Source organism: Dermacentor albipictus, chromosome 1, assembly GCF_038994185.2.
Source record: "Dermacentor albipictus isolate Rhodes 1998 colony chromosome 1, USDA_Dalb.pri_finalv2, whole genome shotgun sequence".
NCBI lineage: Eukaryota > Metazoa > Arthropoda > Arachnida > Ixodida > Ixodidae > Dermacentor > Dermacentor albipictus.
The window spans coordinates 135,905,694-135,925,486 of record NC_091821.1 but is presented as its reverse complement, the minus strand read 5'-3'; the positions used below and the strand labels follow the sequence as shown (position 1 = coordinate 135,925,486).

Here is a 19,793-nt window from a genome sequence, read left to right as displayed (position 1 = left end):
TCTGCCTTAAGGGGCACGTCAGGTAGAGGTCACTTAGAAAGATTCACAAAGACCCTCTTTCACGTTAATGATGGTAACAATATTAATAACAATTTAATTATGCATTTATTATTATGAGAACATATAAAAACCGCAGGAAAATAAAAAATAAACTGAAGAGCGATTGTTTGCTGAAAGTGACATTACGTGATTTGCTGTAATCAAGCGTTGTCCATTGAAGGTGTAACTTCTCACACTGTGGGTGATGAAATTAGCATATATTTGCATCGGAAACGAGGTAAACACGCGGAACCAGAAATATTTGCCCGGAAATGGCAATCCACTTTTTCGGCCGCAATCATTCATGTCCAGTGGGCCGCCCTAACGCGCCGCCGAATCATTAGCGCCCGGTGGCGGCGCAGCCGTTCTTGCGCGCGGACCTTTTGTTCTCAGCGCGCACGCACAGAAGGCTGGCGCTCTGGCGCAAAACAGCGTGAGCGCGCAACGTGTGACAGGAGCTCGTTCCCGAAAGCGCTCTCTGCAGCGATCAACAGCCGCTCGGGCTTACGCGCGCTGGCCTAGATGGGGGGCGGCTGAAGGATTTGTTAAGCAAAAAGCCCGGGCCCGATAAGGAGCGGGCGGGGGCTGCCTAATTCAATCGGCGGAATAAGCGGCCGATGGGGCGACCTCGCGTGCGGCTCGGGTGGAAGGAACCTGCGCGAAATCGAATGCAGCGCGCGAGGCGTGAAGCGGCGCCGACGCGGCGTCGGGCCGGCGGCACGCTCCTAAGCGCGCGCCCTCGCATCCGAGCCTGATCGCCCGCTCTCCGGAAGGCGGCGAGGAAAAATATTAATAAGTAAACGAGCAGCAGCCCCGGCAATGTTCGACTGCTCCTCGCGGCCCGAAGCGCGGAGCTCCGGGCGCGAGGCTACGCGCAGCCTGGGAAGCAGCGGGCTCTCTGCGCGCGCGCCCTCTGGACGACCACACCCCGTCACGTGACACTTCTCTCCCCCTGGCGGGAGCGCCGCTAACTAGCGGCCACGGGCTTCTGGTTTCTGCTCCCGGCACTCTTGTTTTTTGCCGGACATTTCGACCACACTCAATTTCCGGGAAACCTGCCGACTGCGAATGCTCCGGCGGCTTGTTCTCGCTTGGCGCACCTATTACTTTTCCGCAGAAAGGCGAGCGCGCCGCCGGCTTATTAGAAAACGCCCGTGGCCAGGCGCATTCGAAACGGCCCTGCCGCGCCTATGGCGCGGTTCAAGCACAGCCTTTTACCTCCTCCCTCCCTTGGACACGGGCCGCCGAGGCCGGCGTCACGGAAGAGTGCCAGAGGTCGCCGCCATGGCCACAGTGCTGGGCCAGCCGTCGGTTGCGAGTCCCTTCCTAGAGAGCCTTTCTGCTGGGTACTTTCAATGCTGAAAGGAAACGGGGCGCAAGAGCCGAATCGACCAAAATGTTAGCTTGTAAGGCGTACTTGTCATTAGCTGGCCACTTTCGCTAATGTTTTATTGATATGTTACTATGTAGAACTGTCGGATGCGCGGTTACTTCATCAAAAAACCTGAATGTCCAAAGGCATTGCATTCGCAAAGCAACGTCTCACGGCATCTGTAAAAATCTCCTACTGAGACTCGAAGACCGCCCTTGGACGCAATCGCTTTTCAAGTCTGTTCTTATTGCCGACTGGCATGCTACGATTGTGAAGAACCTGTCCCCCCCCCCCCCCCCCTTTACTTCTTCCTTAAATGCCAGAGTTACGAGCCCAAAGCTGCATCTCCGCGCACGTGGAGAAAATGAACGTCTCTTCACGTTTCTTACGATAAAAGCTTCCTTTATTTGCCTAAACATTGAGACGGAGGCGTGCCTCGCATGTTGGGTCACCACGTTGATGCTGCAATCTGAATTTTCATGGGATCCAGAAATATTTTAAATGCACTTTGCGATTGCATTTTGTCCTCTGTGCCGACACAACGGTCTAGATTGAATTAGTGCCAATTTTCTTGACAGCTGACGGCAAGAATACAATTAAATTATTTTATACAGTTACACACGAAAATAAATTCACATCAAAGTTCACTTCTTTTACGTATACGATTTCAAGCTAATCTTGAAAAGCGTCGAAAGGAACGTTCAATATAATGTATAACGCGAGAAATAGATGTACAAGTTACACACGCCAGACTTACAACAAACCTTGGTTTGTTTTAAAATATCTATAGACCGAACCACCTAAACGCACGCAAGCGTCGTCAACGTCACATAACCAGTAAAAACAGACAAAACCACATTACGCATAGATACGCCTATCAAGAAACTAGACCTCTCTGTTTGTCGAGAGGAGCAAAGGCCGCATCCAGCAATTTCGGCTCTAAATCTTTGTAATGTGGCATGCTTCCGTGATTTCTCGTTTGCGCTGTGTTCTTACTTTTCCAATGATATAAAGATCAAAGGCCGGGATACATCAGCGCACCTCACAATTCTAGTGACAGGTTACGAGCCGTGCCATATTCGGAAGCAAGTCTGAATTTGCGCACACCCTATCATTGCTAAAACGTCTGGCGAACGTAAAGGTGTCAAGTAACCGACACACGTGTCACAATCAGCAAACATTGTCCTGTGCTTCGTCTGGCGAAGCTTTATTTTTTGCCCTTATATGCTTAAAACGCGACTCTAAAGAAATTGCTAAAGTGCACGGCGAAGAAAATGATTTTGACTGATTCCTTGGCGATGCCATTTCCTGAGGCACTGGACAAGAACTTCAAAATAGTTCATGAAAAATAGGGAAGGACAAAAATCAAGGCACTGAAGCTTCCTAAAGGGCCACTAAAAGTGGCACTCAGTTTAGTCTGGCCAAGAATTATTTCAAGACCTGACTTTCGAAAGGCATGATTATAAGGGGATAAAGTTGCGCCCTTGGATTTAGTACCGGTGCGTGAGTATGTTGTCATCGAAAATATTTTCGCATCTCTGGCCCGTTTTTGTGCAGAAAAGTTCAAGCTCACTGGACTGAGACACTTATCACCATTAACATAAAGCAATGTCCACATCCCGGTATTCGCTGCATTAGTAAATTTACGTCACGGCGCATTATGAAGTACGCTGTATCAAATGCTCGAATGAAGCACACTCTAAAAATTTTAACACCCTTAAGGGTGTAAATGACTTGTCCCATGGGTGACACCCTTTTTGGGTGTATTGCTACACCTCAAGCAAAGGGTGCAAATTAACACCCTACAAGAGAAGGGGTGTTAATATGACGTCACCTCGCCTATGGGTGTAAAGCTAACAACACCCTTTCTATATGGGGTGTAACAGAGACACCACCCTTTCAATATGGGTGTAGCATGGACAACACGCTTCCAAAAGGGTGTTATCCCTGCAAGTATTTTAGCGTTCACTACAGCCATGTAGTTAATGGGCAGACTAGCTGTTGTGAATGCTGCCTAGCCTTAGCTACGGTACTACCTTGTTCAGTATGAGCCAGAATCTGTGAGGCGTCGTCATATTGCGCTTCTGGTCCGTCATGTGGTAGCATAACGTGCGACCCTTTCAGGCAAACAATTGAAGGTTTCACCATTGCAGCAAGGCACACAGGCCATGCTTTTCGTAATCTTCCTCTGCAGTGATGGTACACTGCCGGTCGGGTGCAGAGCGCAATAACAATGCGCGCTGCACTAAGGACACAGGATCTCCCGCACCTTGGTGCACCAGTACTTATAACCCCGTGGAAACAGCACACAGCCAAAAGCATAGTTACATGCATTTCAGAAATAATTAAAAACCTCCACTTTTCTTGGTCAAACATTTTCGCAACACCAGCTCGACCAGGAGGGAAAGACACCACAGCTCGTTGTTGTAGCTCATATTGAATGCAATAGAGCACAAGCAATGCATGGATTGGCGACGGTAACAAGTACAGTACTACAGAAGCATATGTTTGCCTGTCAAACAGTTTTTTGCCGTTTTAAGCACACATTTTACACCTCTATTCATCAAAGTTGTCATTTATCGCCACGGGATGCTTCTACTACTACTTTGACACATGACTTAAAGGTAGCACTCAAAGCCAAAGAACAAAGTGCTTCCACGTCGAATCATGTTTCAGCATTTACGAACAAAACAGCATGTGTAGCTGTCCTTGCTGTTCAATATATAAGCATGCACTATTTCCTGAAATATATGTATGCCCCTTTACTGAAAGATACCTGCCTATACCCAATAACTTAGTTTATTTTTCACCATGTGCTTGCATTGAATATTGCAAAGGCATTGTAAGTTAAGCTACCAGAACAGCAATCAGCTAGTCTAAGGTTACGTAATTGAACAACATCATTGTAAAATTTGTGACGAAATGTCAGAAGTATTTATTTCATTCAAGAGAAATGGTTACATAATAATGTTTGCACATTTTAAAAGTAAAAAGGAAGATGAGTAAAACCATACCAATACAAAGACATAAGCACCGAATAATGGCACAGGCTGGCTCAATTAAATTTTAAGCAGAACAGTTTTTTTAAATAACCTCACTACTAAATATCACGTTTTCATTCGAAAAGCACTGCATCTTATTATAAAGCACAAAAATAACCGGTCACATAAGTAAGAACAAGTCTGAGTGTGTCTTTAACACAAGGATAAAAAGTTGGGCGAGTTGGTACAGTAACATGATCTTGGATTGTAGCGCGAAGTGGCATGGACACAGACTAGAAGCAGACAGGATGAGCGCTAACTCTCAACTAAATTTTTGCAAGCTAGTCTCTTATCAAGTATACCTGTAGGCATTGCGACCATTGTGCTCCCAAGATGCATGAGGCATTAGTCATTGCAGAGTTGTAAGGACATGACAATCCTAGGATGATTATGTTCTTGAGGCTTTTTTTCCCCACTTTCCATCTTTTGAAACGTGTATACTTTAGTCATGAATACAAAAATGCTACAACTGGCATGTGATAAGTTTTGCATCTTATTTCCTAGCAGCTCATTGAACCAAGCCACGATGACAAATTTAAATGCTGTTACCTCATCAGACATTCAAATTTCTTAAACACAAACAAAACCAGATAGGCATTAGAGTGAGCATCACTTAAATACATTACACTGGTTTAAAGTTATTGCGCCACTTTGTGCCAGGTAAAAACGTTAGAAACATCAAAAATGTTAAGATTCTACGGCCAACCGTGAAAACTAAATAAAAAAAATCATTAAGCTTTCTTAAACGGGTACAGGAGCTTTACAACTAGCCGTCTTGGTGATGGACACGCAGATAGATGGGCAGCCATTCCACTGAGACGAGAATGTTGAGGGCTTCGCATGGAAGTCTGTGAGACACTGCAGAGTAGTTCTTGGTCCACATGAAGGAGGTTGCTTGCATACACGTCTGGGCCACCATACTGAATGCATGGTGTTACCGGAGCTTTTTCCCCCTGCATTGTGGTAAAAAAGCATGGTTAAGTTTATACGATATTTAATATGCAAAAAAAAGAGGCGAGACATGCAGACAGGACACGAGAGTAGAGAAGTGAACACGAACGCGAAAAACATGAAAAATTTCATTAAATCGTTTTATTAGATAAAATTTTTATACTATGTGTCATTCATTATGAGGGTTCATAACCGCAACACATTTAATATATAAGCAGGTAGAATTATCAGCTTGGTCAGTTTGTACAAGCTCGTTTGAGGCAAGAAATCGAGTTTCACAAACACAACCTCAACATTCTTGATTGTAAAAGGAACACTTCACATGACATGCAGTCCTGTGAGTGGAAATTGCACAATTCAAGAAAAACAAATTAAAACTCACAGACCGATCCTGAAAAAGGAATAAGCACCTGCTACTGCAAAAAGCGAATTAATTGATAGGTTTTAGTAGCACAAGGGCATCTTTGGCCAATTAGCGCCAAGCCTATACTGCAAAAAATAAACATAGTGCATCTTTACAAAGCAAATATATAAAGATGACTAATGCCTCTCTGCACTACAGTTGCTTTGCTCTAGCGTGAAGTCATTTTAATGCATGCACACGTACATACACATGCTACACCCAAGTGTAACAGCTGCAGAATTAAAATTGGGCATCAACAAAGTCGCAACATTTAACCATTGATCCCAAGCTGTACTAGTGACTGGAGGTAGTACCAATATCGCCAATGACGAGTTGCACTCTTTCTGCCCGATGTTATGCTGCTCGTATTGTCAAAGATGAGTTACAGTCGGCATTGAGGGAAAGCTGCCCTCAAGAGCAGCTCTTATTTTTGTGTTATTTCTAACCAGAGACCAATGAAGTAATATATTTTAGAATGAGAATGACGCCGAAAAATTGAGTACGTAAAAAATTTGGTGCATTTTTCCGGAATTAACTTGGGGGTTAACGGCTAAAGCGGCAATCCAGACACTAGAACAAGTTTTGACATGTTTGTTACCAGTGAATGCTAGAAAATATGTTGGCATTCTGTAGTTTTGTCCAACAATGCAAAAGGGATTCTTAATAACTGATGAAATAAATGGAAATGTATCATGAAGTATATTTCGTGAATGTAACGCAGAATCACTCAACTTCTGTTACTATATAATCTCCATTAGATTAACCTGCACTTTCTGAACTAGTTCAGGAGGTGCTGAATTTCACTCCTCATTCCACCAGTTCAACGTGGCAGCACCTGCACGTTGTGATTCGTTTTACTTAGTGTAGGCTTTGTACAGGGCGAGTTCACAGCATTCCCTGCACTTGGCCGAAAGGTAGTGCATGTTTACGCAGCAGGTGTGGTGCCGCTTCTGCACGAGTGAGGCGCAGAAATCAGAGTTTCATACAATAATTACTAGCGGGAACTCTGACGTTAGTGTCCACAGGAGATCAAACAAGAACGGCTGTAGCAGCATGGAAATTATGGGAAGTACATGGATTTGCCTAAACTTCATCTGTTTGGCTTCAAACGGCTTTGTGACTTTGTAAACTAGTCATTCTCAACAATATACTGTGTAATAAATAAATAAACATGAAAATCGTCCGACGACAGGATATTCAGACACAGGAACTCTAGAACAGAAGTCTGATATTGAAACCATTAAGCCACGGAGGCATGTAACGACAAGCGAGTGCAACGCCCTGATGAATTTATCGCGGGCATACCAGTGCCTTGAGACGCTTGGCGCCCTTCGATTTGGCTACCTGGACAAGCTCAATCGTTGCAATTAATAGCAATTGTGCGTGTTGACGCCGTCTTCTGCACTTCGAAGAGTATAGACTGCGCTGAAATTTACGGCAATGAGATTTATATAGCGTATAATATACGAAGCCACAAGAACGTCTGAATTCACAAGCACGATTATCCGACAAATCCATGTGCTTCCCATCATTCCCATGGTGGTACGACTGCAGCGCCAGAGTTCCCTCTAGTAATTACTGTAAGAAACTCTATGGCAGAAATAACCGAAGTGCCTCGCATTTTGTTCTGGAGTAATAAACTAAGTTTTGCTGGTCCCATAAATCTTACTGGTCATTAATTCCAAGTTTTAGTGCAGTCACATGTCTAGTAACCAATTGTGGTATTTTGCATAAACATTGCAAAGCCAACTGTGGTGAATGTTCACCCTGGTAAATTGTTTATGATGGAGTAGCATAGACTACTGAAGCAATCTCTGGAAGGCAAGTCAAGTAATTTTCTTATTAGCAGCCTCTAAACAGTATTCGAGCTTATGACACATGCACCTCAGATATGCAAATATTTCCTTGACTCAGCAAGAAGCGATGCTTCATGTTCCACGAGGCTACCTCTATCAAAGCAGTATTGGTGCTCTCTAAAAACAATGCCAATGCATATTATCCAAATATTTTTCATGGGCAACAGTTATGCCTGAAATCATGCTAGATTAGTTTTTTTAAACACATGCTCAGACCATGTTAGAAGTGCTTCTTAAAATCCTCCTATTTATTAGACTAGTCATATATCTGTACACAAAGGCTACTAATTAGGTCCCATGCTATATCATCTTAACAAAAACTTCACTTAGTAATACACATGCTATGATAAGATTTGAGACCACATTGAGATACTGAACAAGGTGAATTCATTATTTTTAAAATGAAGCTCCTGTTCTTCCAAAGGAGAAGAAAGGATACTGAGGGTCAAAATTTTTCTGAATCACAGCTGGAAGATGCCAGGGAAGGCACGTGGAAACTTATTTGTAATTTTCTATTTAAATGTAGAAATGATAAAGGGAAATGAAAATGGTAAAAAAAAACAACCAGGCATGGGGGGAGAACGAACCTACAGCCTTTGCATTAGGCATGCGATGCACTAACCACTGTGCCACCGAGGCAGCATTCAACCGTCCACAATGGCCCCTAAGATTGTCGACGCTCGAACACGGCAGTAGTACCACAGTGGTTAGTATATCACATGTGTAATGTGAAGGTTATGGGTCCGTTCTCTACCCACAGGTGGATATCTTTTAATCCACTTTCACTTACCCAGAATTTATCATTTCTATACTTCATATAAAAAAACTTAACACATGTTCCTGTATGCTTTCCTTGGCCTCATTATCTGCTGGCTTCTTCCAGTTCTGTTACTTCCAACACTTATACATATTCTAATCTGGTAAGTAAACAGTTCTGCATGATGCTGGAATACAATATAAACATTATTGCATGGCAGTGTTATGTAGAATGCCTTACATTGCCCAGGCAAGGTGTATTTATGTCAATCTGAAAAAAAAAAAACATTTCCACTCTAGGCAGAAATGCTGTGTACTGCTGTGTGCAACAGGGTTTAACGAAAACAACTTGTTCAGAAATAAAGCCACCAAACAACGAGGAAACATGAAAACTAGATGAAAATTTGTGCAGTTGCATGTTAAAAATTTAGCACAGCAACAGATAAAGACATAATGAAGGAAGCGCGAGGATGGTTTATTTTGGACACACGAGGCAATATACTTGAAAGATGCATATGAGCTTACACGTGGAGAAATATTGTTTATGTAGTAGCTAAACTACGAACAGGCCTAGAACACACTGACACAAGGTGTCGAGCATGTCAATCTTATCATGCCCTTAAGTCAAAGAAACATGGCTGTTTCTCATGATTCGCTACACATGGCTGGCTTACACAACTTAGCCACTTCTATATATGCCTTGTAATTACCAGGTGGTCTGTATAACACATGCAAGCTTTAAATATGTACAACTGCAACGTAGCTGGACAGCACCAAGGTAATGTCGTTTGCCATCGTTTTGAGGAAGTGAAACCAATTCTTGCATTTTCGTAATTAGGTAATTAGTTAACGATTACTTAACTGCTCAAATATTATATTCAAAGCAAAAGTGTCAGTGCGAAAATTGTAGAGCACCCTGAAAAATTCCCAATCCAGCTTTCTACTGCTCAATAGGTGCAACAAATGTTTCTTTCAAGCTTGAAAGAAGCCAGTGAACACATGCAAGTGCCGTGCAACTAACCGCTCGTGCACCTGAACACCATTTGGCTCCTCCTTTCATGCTTGAAAAAAAAACTTTTTGAAAAGAATATTTTAGAAATTGATTAATTATTGACTATGTTTTAGGCAAAATGCATGAAATAGTGTGACTGCCACCTCCATTTTCGGCGACATGAATTGACTCCATTTTCATGTCCATATCCAGCTATACATGGTGCGTGTTTTGGGCTGGTTCTGTAATTTAGGCTGGTTTTGACTAATTGAAGCTTCGCACTTTAATAATGGAGTCAGGTTAAAAAGAAATTGGTACATAAACAGTCGCTGTCGGTACTCCATACTCCTTTAACTTAGTGCAAAGTGCTTGTGAGCCAAGAAGTTGGTAGTTCTAAGCAGTATTTCTCATTTTGACCTAGTGTTATAGCCCACTTACTATGATGCCATGCTGCTCAGTCATGCTGGTCCCAGCTTCAATCTAGGCCATGACAGCTGCCCTCCAATGAGGGTAAAATGCAATAACGCTTATGCACTTATATTCAGGTGTACATTAAAGAAGGCCAGGTTCCCAAAACTTCAGGCTGTGACTTTGGTATGTAAAAGCCCATAATTTAATTTTAATATCTAAAGGTGCTTTATTAGGAGCAGGGGCATCATTTTGAGCTTTTACTGCACTGCCATGGCACCAAGAAGCTCTAAGTAAATAAAACAATTTCATAGACAATGTACATATCTTGCAAACATTTACAAACACTTCTCTGCATGCACCTCTGTTGCTGTTATATTTAGATCCGTATGCCAAGGCGGGTTATAATGTTAGAACTTGTTTCAAACTTGTTTTTTACCGCTTTAAAGTTGTTGGTTACCTTGCATCTCATTGTGTGTCGAACGCACATTTCAGTGCATCAATTTCTTCAGAAAGTGAACTCCTCTTTATTTATTTGTGCATGCAAAAAGGGTTCAGAAGAACTGCTTTCTGAAGGTCTGTATAAGAACAAAAAACAATTCTATGTAGGCTGCACAAAGAGAAAGGATTGGTTTGTAAATATGTTATTTAGTTCTTAAAAAAAGAGGCAGCTGTCAGTATTCTGTTCCAAAGTAAAAATTGGCCCTACCTGGCTCTGCTTCAGTTTCCGATGTTGATGGTCCATTCGGGGGCACTCAACTGATAGGCTGCACTTTGGCGATGTCGGGTGTGCTGTCACCAGGCCCAAGGTCGATCGACAGCCTCACCAAAAGTCGAGTCCAAACGCTATAAAAGAAATATCTCATCATTTTGCTATCAGTTTTGTCATCTTGCGTGTTTCACACACGGCCGTCAGTGGAATATTTCGTCACTTGGATACTGAAAGAAATTCAAGCATTTTCTGGCAGCCAAGCTGATGATGATGATGTGTGGTGTTTTATGGCGCAAGGGCCACGTTTGGCCAATGAGGGCCATGACAAGTGGTAATGTTGACGATGTATTATGGAAGATGTAACTTGGCTGTAAACTGGCCTAAAAATTGTCGCTGTAAAGTGCGTAAAATCTACGTGCTATAAAATTATGGCGATGACTAATGACAAATAGTATTAACATTAAAATCCATCGTGGAAGAATGATGCAAAATAGAAAATATACAGGATGGTAAAATTACTTGGAGCACTGCTGCCTCGCCAGAGCCCTTGAAACACAAGGGCCTAGAGGCATGTGCTATACGAAAGAGCTATCACAGCAGCATCCTCTGAAGAGAGGACGGCAGCCAAGCTGAATACACAGTAAATGGAGAACATTAAAGAGCAAATGCAGTTGTCACATTAGATTGATCAAGTACAGCAGAAATGGAAAATAAATCAGTGATACTCTGTTGGCTTTGAATGCAAGAAACGTAAAAACAGGAACTTGCAGCCACGCCACATTGAATTTCCCGCGTTTGCTACACCTCACAAGTTTGGCATCGTCCGGTACTCGGGGATAGTAACCGCTTAAAATCAAGATGAACGAGCGTCGGCATAAATTAACAGGATACTTAACCAGGCAATATTGGCGCATAAAACAACTCACGTAGCGAAGCTACTGTCAATTACCCGATGACGCATCTGCGGGCGAATTCAAAAAGGAAAGAGTTTCACTTGTTTCACGCCTACTAAGCTAAGACAGAATTCGAGTTTCTTACTAAACTATACTGGATATTTACGCTCCGAATAAAACGCTGGAAATTTTGTTACGTCACATTGCATACGTATGAAAGTGAGGAAATTGCTTTTGTTGTATTCTGCCCAGACGGCATGCAGCAGCTACCTCTCATGCAACAAAAGCATGAAAGTGGTACTCGTGACACCGAAAACAAGCATATACAGCGCCAACGTTACGCCCCTTGGAGTTGGAACTAAGCACGATAAAGCCAGTTAGTTTTCTAGCTTTCATAACGCCATGAACACGACCAAACATCGAGCGAAACAACTCTCTCCTCTCGAAAATTATTACCGCTTGCATTTATATACTTATCGCTGCCACAAGCAAAAGTCAATGGGCTAGCTGTCCACAAGCCGCAGATTAGACTGACAGCAACATATTACGGTAACGTAAAACAATTTCCACGCTAACTTAGCAGCCGCGGTGTGCTCTAAATGCCAAAGTTCTCGTTTGCCGCTCGAAATTCACACCATGATGACGGGCACTGCATCTTTCACATGAAATATTGCACGCTTTGCGCCGGAGCTCAATAGGAGGGCGAAACGCATTTGCACGTACCTGAAATCCGCATGCCGGAAAGCCGTTGACGCTTCCGAGAACAGGGCGCACAGCCATACACCCGTACGGCGGCTTGACTTGGACGTGAGGCACTTCTACCAAACATTTCACATGCGACATGCTTCACACCAATTGCGCGAACACCAAAAAATGACGCAGGCCGCATTGCGACGCCGAGCAGACGTGCATCCACCGATGAGCTGCGTGCGCGGATTGCAGAGAACAAAGCCATACAAAACGTTAGGCGCGAGAAGATGGCGGCTCTCGTTGCGAAGACGAAGCGAACGAAGCAATGACGCGCGAATGAATGTTGCCAACTGTTGGTTCCGCGTTATGCCGGCGGTGGTGACTTTAGTGGCGTGTGTTGCGGCTGTCTAATTTTTTATTTCTTTTTCCCAAACAGTATAATTAAGATCAGTTATTTGTTTGAATTTTTAACTGTGTCATTTGGCATTATCTTTGTCTTTTTATGCTATTAAGCGGCCAATTAGGGCCTCCCAGGTTCGCGCGCGCCAGCTGCGCGCGCAAATCTCAGAGGCCATAAGACAACTCGTTAGGAGATGCCGTTCTTGTCGTTAACGTTTCATCATCGTTTTTTCAACTGAGATAGGTAGTGTCCCTTTTCCCGGGGTTGGGAGGGGCGATCAAGACGGCATCGCTCCGCGGGGCGCCGAGGAGTGGGTTGGTGTTGGTTCTTATCGCGAAATTCGCGAACCCTGCGATTTTTTTTATAACGTAAGCATTTCTATACTTCTCCAACAAGAAAAAACATCCGTCCGTCAGTCCGTACCACACGATACGTTTCAAAATAGAACCCGCTACAGCGAGTGAATTCACCTTCGTGCTAGCTCTCGCTTCAACGCGACCGAAGCGGCGAGAACACTGCGCTCACGAAGCTCTCAGCTCATGCCGCACTATGCGCTTTTCGCAGAACACTTTCAAGATAGGTGTACGCGCGTCTGTTTTCAAAGCGAAGTAAACGGTGCGAACACAGCGCGGGAAGGTTTCAGCAGTGGGCACACTCTGTCCACAATGCAGTTCGCTTTCAAGATACGGTTCGCGCGGCCGTGCCACAAGCAGCCGCCGCCGGAGAACGGTTGATAATGTTTCGGCGCGGATGAGGAGGGCTAAAGAGCGATAACAGCTCAAAACGAACGGAACGTCACCAGCGCGCCTGGGCCCGCCACCTGCAGTACTTTGCTTGCGCCGCCGACCAGAGCAGCTCGTGTCGCCGCAGCGCTGTCGCTTATACTTGTCGGATCAAGTCTCATAACATTGATAACGACATGGACTGCGTGTAGATGAGGAAGAGTCACAATGCTTACGCACACTTAGACAAATCCGAGAGGAGTTCCGGTGTGATTTTTTTTTTTACCGGAAATGTACAGTCAGCGGTGGGACCCAGAGTTGACAATGCCTGTAAGAGGGGTGCCAAGCTTTTTTTTGTGTGTGAGAGTCTTGCCCAGCTCCCAAAGATCTGCTCAAGCTAAGACTTGCTGATGGCTGTATGGGTTTTTTTTATTGTCGCATGCCCTCGAACCGCCACAGATCCTACAGTGTAATGGCATTAGAGCAGTATTCACGTGCAAAGGGAAATGCAGCCGGTAATTGGGCTGCCTAAGGTTTGCGGCCCGGCGGCAGCTGCCCTCCCGTCCCGTTTCCGTTGACAAGTTACAGGGAGGGGTCTAGAGCAATCTTACACCCTCTCCCGACAGTGGCGTAACCAGAAAATTTTTTCGTGTGAGGGGGGGGGGGGGGGGGTCCCAATTGGCCGTGGAGGGGGAAGGAGCGGGGCCATTGCCATAGCAGCAAAAATTTTACTGTTAGTGAGCGTTACAAGTGCCCGGCGTGCCCCACTTGGCTACGCCGCTACTAGCCCCCCTCCCTCCCCCCCGCGCAATCGACGCAAATCGAGCTATCAGAACGTGCATGACACGCATGCATGACATAACATGAATGACATGCCGCGAAGCTAGCATGGATGTCGTCACGTCATCATCATCATCAGCTTATTCTGACGTCCATCGCAGGACGAAAGCTTCTCCAGCGATCTCCAATACCCCTGTCTTGTGCTAACTGGTTCCACGTGTCTTCAAGTTTCCCAATTCCATCACGTCCACATTATTCTCTGCCGTCCTCGACTGTGCTTCCCTTCCCTTAGCACCCATTCTGCAACTCCAATAGACCAGCAGTTCTCTCCCTTACGCATTGCAATGTCTGCCCAGCACGACTTCTTCCTCATAATGTCAACCAGAATATCAGCTATCCCCGTTCACTCTCTAATCCGCATCGCTGTCTTCCAGTCTATTATCATCATGCCTAATAATTTTCATTGCATTGCTCGTTGCGCGGTCCTCAACGTCTTCCAAAGCTTCTTTGGTAACTTCCAAGTTTCGGCCCCATACGTTACTAACGGTAGAAAGCAATGGTTAGCAGTAAGCTCCCTGGTCATGATTTAGTAATGCCTGCCCTAAGCTCTCCAGCTAATATTTTATTTTTGTTAATTTCCTTGATCAGAGGCCCCTGCGACTAATTAAGCTCAATAAACGTATTTCTGCGCAGGTTCTAGAGGCTGACTGCCGACCATGACATTCGTTCTCTCGCCACGCTGCGGAACATTACTTTTCTCTTCTGCATACTAACTCTCAGTCAGACTTACACTTTCTTCGACATGTTCCTCAAACGTTTGTTGCAAATAGTCTGCAGTGTTGCTGAGTATGCCAATGTCATCTACAAACCGTAAGTTGGTGAGCTATTTACCGTTAGCCCTCACTTCTAACCATTCCCAGTCTAACTGGTTGCACACCTTTAAGCATTGAGTGATAGCATTGTAAATATTTTGCTATTGATCATATGAAGCCTTTTGCAGATATCTGGCTATGCAAAGTCTGCGCGTTAGTGTCATCCGTTCGATATCAACATTCGTGGGAAACTTCGTTTTTGACCACTGTTCGGAGCCAGTGCGCTGCTGCCTAGGTGCCCCGATCTAATCATTCCAGCTACCTGATTCAAGCGCAGGTAGCGCGCGTTTCATGTACAGCCAATATCAACGCCTTAACTGGCAATGTTCATTTATCATATACTGTAAGCTTGTTCACTTACTCCCTTATAATTAGGGTGTAAATTAGAAAGACTGGGGGTGTTCCAAGGGTGTTTTCTTGTTGAACGCCCTTTTGCGCTGAAAAAGGGTGTTTCAAGGGTGTTTACAAGGGGTGAAAAGATGAATACACCCGCATTACACCCATAAGGGTGTGAAAATTTTAAGAGTGCATTGTAAACAAACAAGTTTTTTTTCAGATCATGCCTGGTCGTTTTTTATCATATTCAAGTTCTAAGAGACAGTCTTATACACAGACGCTAACAGGTTCATATCTTCGAGACTTAAACAGAAATACCGGTGGACTGCAGCAATGGCAAAGCAATAAGGCACCTATTCTCTAGTTAGAATAGTCGCTACAGATGGTGTCACTATTATATCAAGTAATGTTGTAATTATGTGTATTTTAGGGTGTGTGCAAGTATTCGCAACTTTCAAGTAATGAATCTAAGATTGTCCTATTGGAATCGGTCCTCGAATCGAATAGTCACCATTGGCAAATACGAATATTTTTATAATAGTTATTGAATGCTTCACATTGCCAGCTATGCACGATCAATCATCGAACTGAAGCGAAAATTAAGCAATTTTCACCCCTGAAACATTTCACATGCAAAGCGGGAAGTTACTTAGAGGGCATTCTATCACTCTAGAACATCGCCCCTCTCCGTCCGCCTCTCCTTCTTGCCAAAACATTTCTCCTAAACCACAATCATTCGCACTTAAATTTCGCTCAGACATGACATTCGGCAATGAGTATACAGTTTTAGTTTTCGTTTAATCAGGTCTTTGGTGCACATTTATAACGGAATATACAAGGAACCCAGCACGCTGGCCTCCTTGATCCTAGCTGTCGCAGCACGCTTGCTGCCCGCGGCTAGGTGACGTAAGCAGAACGTCACCTCGAGGGGCGCGGTCTTGCGCCCGCTATAGGCTACCAGTTTCGGTTTCGCGCGCTCTGACAGCCTAATTTCGTCGTGCCACAATTACGCGGGTAACCGCATTTTTTTAGACCCAAAAGTTGATGTGGTTTGTACGGGGAGAGCTCGCATCAATTTCCCAATTACGATTAGCCCGCTGAAACTAAATTCTTCAAAGGTAATTATGTATTTATGTTCATTAGTGACTAATTAGCATGTATCACCCGTCACCTCATAGTCGCCACCACTGACGGCATGCCTCCAAAGGAACCGTACTTTTATTTCAAAACGGCTATTTTAAATATTACATAATGTTTTCGTATAAACACCCTGTATACGACGCCAGAGGACCTTAGTACCTCACAGGCGAGTCCCGGGTGTTTCTATGAGTTAATATTTTGCATTGTTTCGTTGAGTCATTACACACTCTCAAGAGTTCGTACTCATAATATTGGTTCAGATACATTTATCGAGAAAAGACGCGGCGACACTGGTATCGGCACACGTTTGGCGTCTCCAGTGATCTCTCTGAGCAGTTGGAAGCCACCAGTATGGACGCCTACACAAAATAGATCCCTGGTGTAACTTTTACATGCGGCGAGGTCGCAATAGAGGATACCAATCATGCCTACACCGCATCAGACTCAACGTCGCTTACACGAACTCCTTCAAGTGCAAGATGCAACTGACGGAGGACTCTCCAATTTGCTTTGAAGGCAACGCCCCCGATGACTTGCAACACGTTCTGTGCGGCTGCTGCCGTTATGAGTCAGAAAGACTGTCTTTGAAGGCGGCACTACACCTCCAAGGGGTCTTAGGTTTGGGACTGCGGCACATTCTCGGCCCATGGCAAAGCACCTCCTTTGCGTTACGTGCCACTAAAGCGCTGCTGACATTCTTGTTGGCCACGAGCCTTAATCAAACTTTGTAAATATCGTTACAGTGTGTGTGTGTGTGTGTGTGTGTGTGTGTGTGTGTGTGTGTGTGTGTGTGCGTGTGCGTGTGCGTGTGCGTGTGCGTGTGCGTGTGCGCGTGCGCGTGCGCGTGTGCGTGTGCGTGTGCGTGTGTGTGTGTGTGTGTGTGTGTGTGTGTGTGTGTTAAGTGTTTATCACTGTATATATCATAATCATCACCCAGAATCTAGAAGTAGCATGTAAGGCAAAACACCTGGATAACATCTCCTGAATTTCAATAAAGCTTGCTTCTCTCTCTCTGTCTTGAAATTGTCGACGGAAAAATAAGTCATGCATTATCATTGTTCGGTACTATATATCAATACTGCAACTATGTCTTCTTCTTCATCATCATCATCATCATCATGGTTACGCCCACTGCAGGGCGAAGGCCTCTCCCATACTTCTCCAACTACCCCGGTCATGTACTAATTGTGGCCATGTTGTCCCTGCAAACTTCTAACTATGTCTTCACTTGATCTTAACTGTGAATACTCAAATGCTGTTCATTGTTCGAAAACTATTTGAAAACTATTCGTAGCGATTCGATGCCCTTTAGGCAATATTCGAATGGTATTCGATTCAGTCTCAGAAATCACTTTTCGCACTCCAATACCGATTTCTTTGGAATACAATGTAATTCTTGTTTAAGCATAAACATTAACTGGTCCTGAGCAGACGCTGTGCAAGCCTCACGATACCGCGAAAAACAAGTGCGGAAACTTCAACCCCGTCTCTCTTGGTTCGCTTTTCTGGTATTTAACAAGTGTGATTTTTCAATTCAGTTCAACGTACCATTCCTATTCAGTACCATTGCATGAAGTTCAAGCTACACATATATCTAGAAAAAGAAGATAGGAGGTGAGAAAGTTATGTACTTCGTTTTTTTTCTTTCTTCTTAGCTGTCAAAGATAACAAGGCAGGGAACTGCTTCAGAGCCATAGCTATTGAGGAGTATCCATGGAAAATGCTGGTTTACATAAGCATATCCCCACCATGTAGTTCCACCCACTTCCTCCATTTCCAGAGAGCTGACTGTCCCAAACCACGCGTATCTGAAAACTTTTCTGAGTTAAGGATGCGATGACCGAAGGGAACGGCAATGGCCAAACATTGTCGCACGCCATGGTTTGACTTTCAGGTGGTGGACCATTCTCTCGCGGAAAACAAAAGCTTTTTGCGCGGCCGTCGATAGACATCACGTACTGTCACAGCATTCCGCCTTATACGTGTGTGCCTCTGAACGCCACCGATGGAAATAAACCTTGCAGGCCCTGCCGCTTTCGAACAGAAGTCACAAATGAACGTATAGCAGACACATCTTTTCTGCCCGGCGCAGATATTTGGTGCACCAGTCTTTCTGCATTTCGCGATCGAGTGATGTTTTCTCAAGGCTAGACGTCCTTCTCTTTAATCAAGTGGCCTATGCAGTTTGATACGCCGTCCACCGACTCTGAGGTGCCGTCGACCCAGCGTCTCTATCGCAGTGACTCATCATCCTCGCTTTCTAAACACATGAATTGCTACACCGTTGCGCGACAGATGCCTCGCGAGTGGCTTCTCACATTCACAGGTATTCACGGTCTTCCACGCGAGCTCGACCTACCTCAGAAGAGAAGACTTGACCTTTCTTCATCTGAGATCTCCTATTTCGGCGTTCCCGTCACTGCTGCAATTTCTTCTTGGGCGCCTTCTGCCACCTAGTCATCCTCACACTCCAGTAGACACTAGTTTTCTTCTTTGCCAACAGCTTCTTTCTTAACTGGTTTTCTTTCATCTGGTAATGCCGCCTTCGGCGGAAGGAGCGGGGCTGATAAGTTCCTCCCCAGTTCTCCTATGGCCTCCTGTCTGCAATCGTTGCAGTTTTTTAATATGTTCGAGTACATGCCACCAAGTTTGACGCTGATGCCACTGGGACCTCAATGCCTATTGTCATCCTATTCCTGACACCAAATTTTACGGGTTTCACAAAAACTCACACGTTTCCTTAATTGTCGTGAATTTTCCTATGTTTCAAAACCTCACTGGACTGTTCGTCTGCTTGCGTACACCTACCCCATCTTTCGCTTCTTAAGGCCATCAAAATATGTACGTTGTTTCCACTTTCTTTTTCAATATATGCGTCGGCTGAAGTGCCTGCCTCACTGCTGTTGTGGATAATGTTTCATATATTTGTAAGACTTTCTAGAAACGTAACCATTTTGCTTACGAATTACTCCGAGACATCTCTATTTGCTTTGAAGACTTATTGATCCCATTCTGCTTAGGCGCCAACGTTTCCTGGTGGTACGCTCCGAGAGCTAAGAAGCGTCTACCTTTTGAGTGTTCACACTCAAAACTCTTCAAACGAGACATCGCGACGTTCTACACGTCCAATGAGTTAGAAGAGAAGTTCTCTCAATTGCTGCAGTGCCTATATACATTAGAATCAAATAAATCAGACAGCAGGTTATTCTACCTCAGCATTTATTTTATTTTTATTTAAAATATACTGCAGTCCGTGGACCAACCAGGTGGGTGTATTTGGTACTGACAGCTATGGCTAAATCCTTGCAGAGAAAGCATCCAAATAACAAAAAGCATCTTTTATTGGAATGAAAAGACAAACGAGGCTTAAAAAAAGACGGCTGCAGCAAATTACGTCAAGCTTGTTTTTCAGCTCCGGAGAGAAGTTGTCG

General features: G+C 44.4%; 1 protein-coding gene and 1 long non-coding RNA gene across 4 annotated transcripts in view; one reads left to right on the top strand and one right to left on the bottom strand.

Annotated features, from left to right (window-relative positions):
• The window catches only part of Galphao (G protein alpha o subunit), a 170,797-nt gene that overhangs the window by 106,893 nt on the left and 44,111 nt on the right, over positions 1-19,793 (top strand). The gene's annotated exons all lie outside the window — the stretch shown is intronic.
• On the bottom strand, positions 4,245-13,313 carry LOC139050058 (uncharacterized). 2 transcript variants are annotated; one of them, XR_011508759.1, is made up of 4 exons: positions 12,983-13,313; positions 12,146-12,345; positions 10,527-10,663; positions 4,245-5,405 (listed from the first exon to the last, which is right to left on the bottom strand). It is a non-coding gene; the product is annotated as an uncharacterized lncRNA (long non-coding RNA). The 2 variants fall into 2 exon arrangements; XR_011508758.1 differs by lacking the exon at positions 12,983-13,313 and having other exon boundaries at positions 4,248-5,405; positions 12,146-12,439.